The 13,016-nt window shown below is 42.3% G+C and overlaps 1 protein-coding gene across 2 annotated transcripts in view; it reads right to left on the bottom strand.

Moving 5' to 3' along the window:
• Positions 1 to 11,225, bottom strand: part of IGBP1 (immunoglobulin binding protein 1) — a 74,231-nt gene extending 63,006 nt beyond the window's left edge. For both annotated transcript variants that reach the window (XM_008272740.4, XM_008272741.4), the window contains exon 1: positions 11,081 to 11,225. The gene's annotated coding sequence lies outside the window, so the exon portion shown is untranslated. The remainder of the gene's footprint in view (positions 1 to 11,080) is intronic.
• Positions 11,226 to 13,016: the final 1,791 nt, after the last annotated feature.

The following is a 13,016-nucleotide window of genomic DNA, read 5'->3' as shown; positions in this document are numbered from 1 at the left end:
AAAAGCAAAGTGAATAATTGTGAGTTTGCTGACAGTACTGTTGAGGATGATTGCTGAGTGTGGACACACACTTGGCTTGCTACTGATTTTAATAATTTTAATTATATATTTGCAAATGTATTATGCTTATCTTTTGAATAAGTAGGTGAATTTACATCGTGTCCTTTAGCTACTGAGTTTGTCTCCTTGTATATCTTTTCTAGGATAGTCTGTTTCCTCTAGGGTCTCTCTTTCTCTTACACACACACACACACACACATATGCACACTTTTTTTTTGGTTTAGTTCAGAGGTATAAAAAAATTTAGTGTAGAAAGGCTGAATACATGAAACCAGATACACTCTACTTGGTGAACAATTTGGGGGATTTTTAAGGACATGTCTCAGTAAATTGTTCCTCGATTACTTCAGCCAGAAACCAGGGGGTCTCTTCCTCAGATCCTCCCCTTATCCTCCACATAAATACTAATGCTTTTGGGGGGGGCGTGGGATTTTTTTTTCTTTTTTTAGAAAAATATTTGTTTATTTATTTGAAAGGCAGAGTTGTAGGAAGAGAGAGAGAGAGAGAGAGAGAGAGAGAGAGAGAGAGAGAGGAGAGAGTGGTCTTCCGTCCGCTGGTTCACTCCCTAGATGGCTGTAATGGCCAAGGTTGGGCCAGGCCAAAGCCAGGAGCCAGGAGCTTCCTCCAGGTCTCCCACATGGGTGGCAGGAGCCAAGGCACTTGGGCCATCCTCCATTGCTTTTCCCAGGCCATCAGCAGGGAGCTGGATCAGAAGTGGAGCAGCCAGGATTCGAACCAGTGCCTATATGGGATTCCAGCACCGCCAGCCCCCATAAATGGTAATTCTACTCCCAGAATTCATCACCATGGTTCCCCCTTCTCTAGCCCTGCCGCCACTGTCCAGGCCAAGTCAGCACCATCTGTCATAGATTAAATGAGAACCTCTCAATTCATCTTCTTGCCTCCAACACCTGCCCTTGCAATCCGTTCTTTCCCCCTGATGTCATCAGGTTGGTCATCCCTGAATCAGAGCTCTGATGTCTTATCCCTTCTAAAAAACAAAACAAGATTAATGGATCCTATTACCCAGAGTAATATTCTAACTCCTCAACACAGGAGGTTTTTTTCCCCCTGAGATATGAGGTGGTCGCTGAGTCAGGGCAGCTCATGGAGTTGCTACAGGGGCTGGAAAATAAAGAGAATCCTCACTCCCTATACTCTCCAGTGATGCTTGTGATCTTGGGGATGGACAAGCACTAATTCAATTCACATTGGACTGACAGGGCACCAGAATTCCCACTTAGCATTCCTTAGGGAGACCATTCCCGGGGTGGGGGGTAGAATACCCTGCATATCCTTTTCTTGGTTCCGAGGTAGCTGATAAACCTAGATAAAGTTGCTTTGTAAACATGGAATCAGAATGTGGGAAAATGCTCTTATTGCTACTCATTTCCTTCCCCTTTTCTTTCAAATAAAATTCTGATTGAGATTTTACAAGAACTCTGAACTCACCTCCAATTCCAGGAAGGCCTTAATAACCTTTTCCTAGAAGCTGATTAAACCATATGATTTCCACAATGGCTTCAGGAGAGCTACCCTCAGTAATTGCAGCCTTGCTCCCATCCTCTTCCCACCTGTCTTCCATGGGTTGCAAGATGGCCTCAGGTTCAAAGCCCCACCACGTACTTGTGTGTGTCTAATCCTGGGTTTCACTCTGATTGGTCAGACCCACGCCACAGGCTCATGCTGAAGCAATCTCTGTGGCCAGGGAGAAGCAGTGCTTTGTTTGGCAGGCCTGAAGGGAGGAGAACCCTGGTGGTGAGCCCCTTTCATCTCCAGAGGGTGACAGAGGGATAGTGCCCTACTAGGAAAGTGGAGACTGTGTATAGGAGTAGCAGGAAACAGATGCTAGAAGTGCAAACAAGTGTTCTGTACTCACGTGTCGTGCAGTGCCATTTCTGTGTGATTGCCTAATGGAGTCTTCTCTGGCCTCCAAGGGCCTATACCCTTCAGTGCTGCCTGCCTAAATTTAAGCTGTCCTTTTCTTTTTTATAAAAAAGATTTATTTATTTGAGTGGTAGAGTTAGAGAGAGAGAGAGGGAGAGACAGAAAGGTCTTTCACCCGTTGGTTCACTCCCCAAATGGCCAGAACTGAGTAGATCAGAAGCTAGGATCCAGGAGCTTCTTTCCAGTCTCCCACGTGGATGCAGGGGCCCAAGGACTTGGGCCATCTTCTACTGCTTTCCCAGGCTATAGCAGGGAGCTGGATTGGAAGTGGAGCAGCCGGGACTCAAACCGGCACCCATATGGGACAACGGTGGTGCAGGTGGAGGGGAAGCTTAGCCCACTACACCATATACCACAGCGCTGGCCCCTGAGCTGCCCTCTCAAGGCTTCCCCATTCCCTCTTGTGGCCTAAGGTGTTCCCATTCCATCTGCTCATGTTCTTACAGGACTGTAGCAATGATTATTGGTGGGCTTGAGTTGGGGTGGGGGGATACATGGATCTGTGTTGATCTCACCTCTGAAGCCAGGCCTCCTTGGAGAACCATGACCACAGGCTTTGTTTGGTGGCTCCTTGCTGGCCAACTGTGGGTCCCTGTCCAGCAGGCAGTGCCTATTATTGGAGATAGTTGATCTATTTAGTTGAACTGAGTGGGATACTTTTTTTTAAAGATTTATTGTATTATTTATATGAAAGAGTTACACAGAGAGAAGAGAGGCAGAGAGAGAGGTCTTCATCTGCTGGTTCACTCCCCAAATGTCTGCAATGGCCGGAGCTGCGCTGATCTGAAGCCGCGAGCCAGGAGCTTCTTCCAGGTCTCCAACGTGGGTGCAGGGGCCCAAGGACTTGGACCATCTTCTACTGCTTTCCCAGGCCATAGCAGAGCTGGATGGGAAGTGGAGCAGCCGGGACTCGAACTGGTGCCCATATGAGATGCCGGCACTGCATACCTGCTATGCCACAGCACTGGCCCCTCCCATCAGATTCTTGAATGACCAAAAAACCTCTTGGTGAAGAAGTGCTTATCCAACTTGGGTTTACACATCTCTAATAACAGAGAGCTTACCTCCTCATGAGATGATCATTTATATCTCTGAATACTTTCGATTATCAGAATATTCTTTTTTTAGATTGATTTTATTTATTTGAAAGGCATAATAACAGAGTTTGAGAGAGAGAGAGGAGACAGAGAGAAAGAAATCTTCTGTCTGCTGGATCACTTTCCAAATGGCTGCAACAACTGGGGCTAGTCTAGGCCAAAGTCTACAGTAGCCTACAACTCCATCCGGGTCTCCCATGTGGGTGCAGGGACCCAAGTACTTAAGTGAGCCGTCTTCCACTGCTTTCCCAGGCACACTGTCAGAGAGCCGGATCAGAAGTGGAGCAGCCAGGACTGGAACCAGCACTCATGTAAGCTGCTGGCATTGCAAGTGGTGGCGGCTTAACCCATTGCACCAGCCTCAGAAAATTCTTTCTTATGCCAGACTGAAAGTGCTTCCCTATTCCCTTGTAGCCCTGTAGGGTCATGCACAACATCCAGAGACGGGTCTTAGGTAGGTGTGTGTGTGTGTGTGTGTGTGTGTGTAAGAGACAGAGACAGTGCTGGAAGGGTCCATAGCAATCAATCAAGGCCAGTGGTTAACAGTTTTTTTTTTTTCCTTTTAAGATTAATTCAGGAGCAATAAGACTTTAGGCCCACGGGGATGGGGAACTTCCACCTTGTGAGCCATTTAAGGCCCACAAAATCACTTGGTCTGGCCCTGCCAAGCAACCACAGGTAGGATTCACAATTCTATAAATCTATAGCTGGCTAATTTTTTTTTCAATTGAGAATTTTGTATGACCCTTGAATGATGTTATAAATATCCAAATGGCCCCTGGCAGAAAAAGAAAAAGGTTCCCCATCCCTGATTTAGGGGGATACAGTTGTCCCAGTCACGGTGAAGATGGGACTTGATGATTGGGTAAATGCATATTTGTAGAATTCCTCTAGGTAAGACCCACTGAAAGGAACACCAAGAGAAGAGTGTACAATCTACAGTTCTGTCAACCCCCACAGGCCAATCAGTCACTTTCTGTGACCCTGTTTTTTTTTTTCCTGTTGCTCCAAGGCCTGAGTTTTCATTTCTTCTTCTCTCTCTCTCTCTTTAAAATCTCCTCAATGGAAGGATATAGGGAACCTGTTTTTAGTTCTACTAATAGCTATTTTATGATATTAAGCACCACGCATCACTATAATTCTCAATATTTCTATTTCCAAAGTAAAACGATACTCTGATATGCCTTCCGAAAGATAAGAAAATTGTCCTCTTTACTCTTTACCTCCTGATTTTTTTGTTTACCAATCTTTGTTCCTATTTTAGATGAATGACTGCTTTTCCTTCAACAATTATACCTACAAAATTTTTTACCCCTTAAAAGGCTCAGACCCAGTTTCCCAGTGCATGGATTATTTCAAACTTTCAAGTAGCCGGTAATTCCTATGCTATTTAAATTATTTCATAGCACAAAGAAGAAAGGACACTATTCTAACTTTTACCAACTTTTTCCTGGAGCCAGTGTTGTGGTACAACAGGTTAACCTGCTGCTTGTGATGTTGGCATTCCATATCAGAGTGCTGGTCTGTGTTGTCTTTTAGTGAGGTTGAAGGATGGGCAGGGGCTATTGTTAGAGTAATAGTTAAATTTTGTTAGTTTCTTAAGGGCTTTTATACTTGTATACTGACAGTATGTTTTTATACCCAGGGGGTTAGTACAAGATTAGTTTAAGGAAATATGTTCTTTATCAAAGGAGACAATACTCGTGTTTCACATAATCTGGAGGAATAATCTGTATTAAAAAGGTGGCCAAAATATTTGCCTTCAAGGACAGAGATAGCCTGCAGCTGCATGAGAAAGGGAGGTTATGGTAATCTGGCCAAGGAACATTCTCAGACTAGCACATGATGCATGGTGACTTCTGCCCCCGTTCCCTGAAGTGTTCTTCAGGCTTCTCATGTACATCTCAGATTCGACCTAGCTGAGCCTCCACATCTCCCCCCTTTTTTAATATTTTAAGTGTAAAACTGTTAAGGCAGTGGCCGTCGATTTTATTTGGTGTTTGATGATGGAGTTTTGCAGATAGACATACCCTGAGCATATGACAATAAAACAAACAATAAATGTAACGAGTCCAGAAAGGGAAGAATGTATTATACTCTGAAACCAAGATGAGGGTTTATTTTTTGGAATGTCTTAATAATTTTAGTAGTTAATCTTTTATAAGAAATACTATGTAATTTGTCTGAGAAGGTATCTAAGACCTCTTGTTGAAAAGCATAATAGATTAGCTATTAGTTCCTTTATATGTTTCTTGACAAGATTTTATTGATATTTGGTTTGGTTATAATGGACAGGAGTTACACAAAATTGGGTAACATTTTAATCGCAGTGTAACATTATCTGTTGTTGTAAAGCTAGAAATTGATCTTTTAACCATTGAGTGGCTTGTAATTTTTAAATTTTTTTTAACTTACTGTTTTATTTATTATTTTTTTGACAGGCAGAGTGGACAGTGAGAGAGAGAGACAGAGAAAAAGGTCTTCCTTTTCCATTGGTTCACCCCCCAATGGCCGCTGTGGCCGGCGCGCTGCACAGATCCTAAGCCAGGAGCCAGGTGCCGCTCCTGGTCTCCCATGCGGGTGCAGGGCCCAAGGACTTGGGCCATCCTCCACTGCACTCCCGGGCCACAGCAGAGAGCTGGCCTGGAAGAGGGGCAACCGGGACAGAATCCGGCGCCCCGACCGGGACTAGAACCTGGGGTGCCAGAGCCGCAGGCGGAGGATTAGCCTAGTGAGCTGAGGCGCTGGCCTTTAACTTACTATTTAATGTGGGTCTGTTGAGCCCACAACTTTTTAGAGTTTTGTTGTCATTTGGTTACAAAATTATGAGTTTGGATAGATACTTGTAAAGTTTTTTTTTTTTTTTTGGTACGGCTGTAGTAGTCATAATTATAATCAAACCTACGATAGTTAGGATAATCTACCCTATTATTTTTTGTTTGATGTAATAAATACATATTTTTCTCAGAATACCTGAGAAAAAGTCTTTATGGCACAAGATTTTTTTTTAAGATTGTGTAAGATTAACCGGAAGTTAAAGATGTGTTTTAGTCTTTAATATTAGAATAGAATGTATATTTTTGTTAAAAGGAGCCAAGTGATTAAGACATGTATACAATTTGCAATCATAATAATCAATTGTTTGATTACCCTTATCAAATTATAAGGAACCCACAGCTAACACATACAGTCATTTTATATAAGCTTGAATATAAAAGTTAGTATTATAGTCGAATGAATAATGGGCCATAGATCGAGAAGCATCAGAGATTTTTTTTTTTTACTAAGCCAGTCTGGCCAATGTTGTGGGAAGTTCTTAAAGATGTTATTGTTTTGGCCCCCAGGCCTGTTTTTTGGGAACATACAGTTTTGGTCGGGAGAGGGGATGTTTTTATTGTTGTCATGTTATAAGTTTTTTTGTGATTAGCCTCAGCATGATGGTGGGAATTATTTTAAACCTTTTTAGTAATATAATCACACAGAGTATTAACATCTTTTGAACAATTAACAAGAAAATTTTTATGAGGGCCCCAATCAACAAAAGTATGATTCTGAACAATGAGAATTTTTATAAGACCTTTACACTTTGTCCAGTGAGTGGGTGGGTACACAGAACATTTATAAGAGATCTGTTTACAAACTGTTTTATCTGTTTTCTCCTCATCATTAGTTGTATTAATTTTAGTAAAATTTAATGAATGCATAGTAAGCAACCCCATGAGAGTACATGAATCCTTTTTAGGAGGTAAAATATGGGCCCATACTTGTCTTATAATAGGAATGTAAGGGGGATGACCAATGTAAAAGGTCAAATGTTTATAGCCTAAAGAAACATTAACAAGTTTCTCTTCTTCCGATGGGATGGCTGGACCATCCTTCCACCATGGGGAAGACATATTTATTATAGTTTGCCCTTGAGGGTTATGTGCTATACTGATGACATGATGGATGTTTTAGTTTGTATAGAAACACTGAAATGTTTTGTTAGTATATGTTGGGCCATTATTAGTTTTAATACTTGTTGGAATTTTTACAATAGTAAACATTTGTACTAAAGAGGAGTTTACAGTTTTTGTAGAGTTGGAGGATTGAGGCACTGTCTAAAGAAAGACAGGATAAGTATTTATTACTACAAGTAGTAAGGCTGACATGGGAACAAAGAGACATGAGTAACATTAATTTGTCATAACTGATTAGAGGTTAGAGGAAACCCATTGTAGATTAACCCCCCTGGGAATAGACTGAAAATGAAGAGGGGTGTAGATTTTATGAGTGGATAATTTTTTTGGCTAGAGATAGTGAAATATGATATTGTACATGTAATCTGTTAGTATGTAGATGTGTATTTTTGTTTTGAGTAGATGAAAAAATTGGAGTTGTTGTAAGTGTATCAGCAAGAGCATTAATTGGAAGTCATAGGTCTCAGAAGGTTAGAGTGACAGTGGATATGTTTTATAAATAAGGTATGAATTAAGACATCATCCATGTAATGGATAATATAGGCTGTGACAAACTTGTTTTTTAATGATTGTAAGGCTTTATCAACATAAAATTGACACACAGTAGGAGAATTAGTCATCCTTTGTGGTAAGACTTTTTATTGATACCGTTTTAACAGTTGTCGTTGATTTAGAGATGGAATGAGAATGTAAAATGAGTTCTGTCCTCTGGATGAATAGGAATTGTATAAAAACAATTCTTTATAACAAACAAAAGCCCAATCTTGGGGGATAGTAGGAGGTGTAGGAAGGCCAGGTTGTAAAGTGCCCATAGGCCACATGGTTGTATTAATATTATATAAATTCATTAATAATCTTAATTTATTAGACTTTTTCTGATAACAAATACACAGGAGTTTTTTGGGGAGAAAGATTTTTTAATATAAAGATTTTGTAGTTGTTTTTGTACCAAATTATGTAAAGTTTGTAATCTTTTTTTGTTAAGTGCCATTGGAGAGTCTATACAGGCTTAGAAGTTTTTTATGATATTTTTACTGGTGGAATAGGAGAATGTTTTCTCAACGGCTCCTACGAAAAACCCAATTTTTTTGGATCTACTACCTTGAATTTTAATAGGCTCTATTATTTTTTGTGTATCTTAAAAATCTTTGTCCTACTGTATATCTTATTTTTTATCATGTACTGAGTAGTTTTAGAGTAATTAAGTTTAGTCTGTATGGGTATATAAACAGTGGTTTCAACTTGTTGAAGGAAATCTTTCTTGTCCCCAAAGATTTATAAGGATTGAGATTACAAAAAGGTTGTATGACTGTTTTGAACCCTTTGGGGCCTTTATAAAGTAGTTGACTTACACTTTGGTATACTTTATTGGCATTTTTGATTTTTAACCCAGCAAATGTGGTGTTGGTAGCCTGAAAAGGCCAAGACAGAGGCCACTCTTTTAAAGAGATTATACTGACATTGGCCCCCAAATCTAACATGTTATTAAAAGTTTTCTTATTGAATTTTTAGATTTAAAAGTGGTCTGTTTTTTTTTTTAATACAGATGTTAATGTTATTATTTTATTTGTGTTACCAAACTCCCCTTGACATTTTTTGCCCTGTGTTTTAGGTTTTATATAAGGAAGTGCTAGTATCTGGGATTTTTTTTTTTGTCTTTTTTAAGGGCCCATGAAACCGGCACTGAGAGTATCATAGCCATTTTTTTTGATAATTTTTACCTATGACCCCAGTATGAACCATAAGTCCTTTCAGGGATAAGTTGGTTTTTTTTTTTTTTTTTTTTTTTTTTTAATATGAGACCCACATTGTTGGGTTTTATAGGACCCCGGTATTTTAATATAAGTTTATATGGATATTGGCAAGGGTTAATAGTAACATCTTAGGGGCATATTAGATCAATAGCTGTACTTTTAGAAGTCGCCATCTTTAATTTTATGATATTGGGTCGCTTTAGATTAGAACTTTTAGATTTAGGACATGTAAACATAATTGTCTTTTTTAGTTTGATGGGGCTGGGGGAACGTGATTGTATTATAGTAGTTAATAGTCAACCATTTTTATCATATTTTGATCTTTATTTTTTGGTCTAGTTTTTTTTTTTTTTTATAGTGGCGGCATAACCTAGGCTCCCTCTTTTTTTAATTTTGTTGGGTTAGTTATAGGCAAGCAACATTGTGTTTTAAAGTGTTTTGGTTAAAGCATTTTTGTGATTGTTGTTTTTGAACTGTGGCTTGATATTTAAACGAACCGACATTTTTGTATGTCTATATAATCTAAAACATTGTTTGAGTCTTTAATGGGACTGATTAAAGTCTGACAACTTTTATTAGCATTATCATAAGCCAACTGTTGAAGTAACATAGACTGGACCTGAGAATCTGACCTATTTAGATATAGAATCCTGGGGACGATTAATAAAATCAGAATAAGGTTTCTTTGGCTTTTGTGTGATCTTTGTATATATATTTATACCACTATCAATTATTTTCATGTTTTGAGTACCACCTCCCTAATTGTTTTTGAAGCTTTTTGTGGTATGTTAGTAATCTGTTATTTTTTAGTGGCTCATTGATTTATTTCTTTTCTTTTCTTTTCTTTCTTTTTTTTTTTTTTTTTTTGACAGGCAGAGTGGACAGTGAGAGAGAGACAGAGAGAAAGGTCTTCCTTTTGCCGTTGGTTCACCCTCCAATGGCCGCCGCGGCCGGCGTGCTGCAGCCAGCGCACCGCGCTGATCTGAAGCCAGGAGCCAGGTGCTTCTCCTGGTCTCCCATGGGGTGCAGGGCCCAAGGACTTGGGCCATCCTCCACTGCACTCCCTGGCCACAGCAGAGAGCTGGCCTGGAAGAGGGGCAACCAGGACAGAATCCGGTGCCCCGACCGGGACTAGAACCCGGTGTGCCAGCGCCGCAAGGCGGAGGATTAGCCTAGTGAGTCGCGGCGCCGGCCTCATTGATTTATTTCTATAATCATATCATAGGTAATGGCACTATTTTGTTGTCTCTGGTTTAATTTTTGTATGAGTAGTATCACTCAGCCACATCTACCATTGCAAAATCTGTCTGCTTGCAAGAACCATGCGAGCTGCTAAGCAAAAATCAAAGGGTATCCAATTAGCCTCCTAAGACTATCCCTTTAGTAATTTTACACGATACAGGGAAGTGGGTCCATAGGCAGAACAAACCTTTTGCAATTCTTTTGTGGTCTCTAAGGTTAATCCTTCATAATCATCGCCGGCCATGCTCTAAGAAACGGGAAATACCAGTCGCAATTCAGGTGGCCTACTGCCAGACAGGTGCTTAATCATGGGTTGTCGAAAAGGTTTTTTCCTTTTACTTTTAATTTTTTTAAAAAGCAGTTCTTAAACTATCAGACGGATGCTTGTACAGGGGGGATTGGAAAGACATCCTCTGCTTATCTATCCAACTCGTCCCAGTCCTCCTCCTCCTCTGTGTCAGTTAAATCGGGGTACAGGGGAGGAGCAGAAGGCAAGATGACACCCCTGGACTTCATCTGTATTCCTGGCCAACTGGCAGTTATAGGCGCTGCAAATTTTGTAACTGGCTCAGGCGGGGGTTCTTTAGGTTTAGATTCAGGCAATAATTCCTTTGCCCTTTGCTGTACTTTAGAATCCATTTCATCATCTTGCTCTTATTCATGCCACAAAGAAGCCAGAAAATCTTGTGGATCCGCTTCTGAGGTACTGTCTTGCAAAGGGTAAATCACTACCTTAATTATAGCCCAAATTGACCAAAAGGACACGGGGATAGAGCTTCCCTCGTCTATATGCTTTATGTACATTATTTTTTACATGTTCCCAAACTTCCAAATCCAAAGTTCCCTCGTCAGGAAACCAAGGATTATATTCACAAACTATCTCTGTGCATTTTTGTAACCGAGATTGAAACTTAAGCACCAATGCCTTTCAAACAGTGAGAGACTAAATCTATGAATACCGAAGCTCGTGAGCTTTTCTGACCCATCACTGTCCCACTCACCTCCTTCTGTGGGGACTCACCAGCTTTCTCATGAAGTCTGTCCTGCAAACCTCTGATAAGGGGTCCTCTTCAGGTCCCTGTACGGGCACCACTTGTGCTGTGTTCCAGCGAGGTATGCAACCGCGAGTGGAAGGATGGGCAGGGACTACTGTCCGAGCAATGGTCAAATTTTATTACTTCTACAAGGGCTTTTATATTAGCAAAATCATAGCATGCTTCTTTACCCAGGGGGTTAGTACAAGATTAGTTTAAGGAAATATGTTCTTTATCAAAGGAGACAATACTCGTGTTTCATATAATCTGAAGGAATAATCTGTATTAAAAAGGTGGCCAAAATATTTGCCTTCAAGGACAGAGATAGCCTGCAGCTGCATGAGAAAGGGAGGTTATGGTAATCTGGCCAAGGAACATTCTCAGACTAGCACATGATGCATGGTGACTTCTGCCCCCGTTCCCTGAAGTGTTCTTCAGGCTTCTCATGTACATCTCAGATTCGGCCTAGCCCGGTCTCAACACTGGGCTGAGTCCCAGCTACTCTGCTTCTGATCCAGTTTCCTGCTAATGTCCCTGAGAAAGCAGTGGAAGATAGTCAAAATAGTTGAGCCCCTGACATCCATATCAGAGACCAGGATGTGTCGCTCCCCCTCTTCGTGGAGGAACGACACTAAGCCCTGCCTAGGCTTCATATCCGAGTCACGGCACCATTATGTCGCTCCCCCTCTTCGTGGAGGAGCAACACAGGACCCTGCGCTGTTCTTTCGTCTGCTCGGCCCTCCCCGGGTTTGCTGCTGGTTCTTCCCGGGTTGGCTGCCGTCCCTTCCACCTCCGTGGAAGGGCAGTTCCCCCTGCCACATTCCCCACTTCCGCGGGGGAGCGGCACACCGCCGGCCGGCTCTCTCGGGGGCTGCACAGGTGTTCCTCAGTTGTTCCTGGTGCATGTTGTCTCTCTCCTCCTTTATAGTCCTCTTCCACCAATCCCAACTCTGCTACCCACATGCCGAGTACGCTGCTCTCCTCCAATCAGGAGCAGGTCCTACAGTTTATTGGTTGAACTGGAGGCAGCTGTGTAGAAGCTGTTTCTCCCTTCTCAGCGCCATATTGTGGGAGAGCAGATGCATAGAATAAGTCTTAATTCCAGTAACTTAGTCTAGTCCGAGTTGCTCCCAGTTGCTCCCCACAGATCCCCCCTTCTTTTTATTTTTGGCGATGATACGCGCCCGTCTTCGATGCCCCGCGGCACACACTCTGCTCTGCTTGCTAGAGTTGCCCACAGGTGCTTACAAGCCTACCAATCAGGCAAACCGAATCCAAGCCCTCTCATTGCCGTCTTGTGGGGAGACTTATTGGTGTTGGTTCGTGCCTATCTTCGGTGACCTGCAGCTCATACTCTGGTCGAGCTGCCTGCTGGTGCTTATCGCCTAATCAGGCAGACCGAATCCAAGCCTTCTCATTGCGGTATTGTGGGGAGACTTATTGATGTTAATTCATGCCCATCTTCGGTGACCTACGGTGCATAAGCTGCTAGCCGCCCACAGGTGCTTACCACCTCCTTAATCAGGCAGACCGAATCCAAGCTCTCTCATTGCCATGTTGAGGGGAGGCCTTATTTTTCTCTATTTCTCTATCTCTGGGCATTCCTATCTCTCCCATTTTACTTCTATCTGCCAGCATTCCTATTTCTCTCATTTTACTTCTAAATTTCTGTTTCTCTTATCCCTGCGGCTTCCCGGCGCCCGCCCCGAGGCTGCTTCTCGGCGGCTTCCCGGCTCTGAGCCGCTTCAGCCTGCGCTTCTCTCATCTGCGTGGCTTCCTGGCGCCCGCCCTGCGGCGGGCTCCCGGCTCTGCGCGGCTCGGCTTCGCGCGCACACTCCGCGGTCTCCATGCCCTTCGCGCCTGCACCACGGCCTTGCGCCAGCCCCGTGTTCCCTATCTATTCACGCCCCGTGCTCTCTCTGC

Source organism: Oryctolagus cuniculus, chromosome X (genome assembly GCF_964237555.1).
Source record: "Oryctolagus cuniculus chromosome X, mOryCun1.1, whole genome shotgun sequence".
Taxonomy (NCBI): Eukaryota; Metazoa; Chordata; class Mammalia; order Lagomorpha; family Leporidae; genus Oryctolagus; species Oryctolagus cuniculus.
Note: the sequence above shows the minus strand (reverse complement) of the source record. Positions and strands in the feature narration are given on the sequence as shown.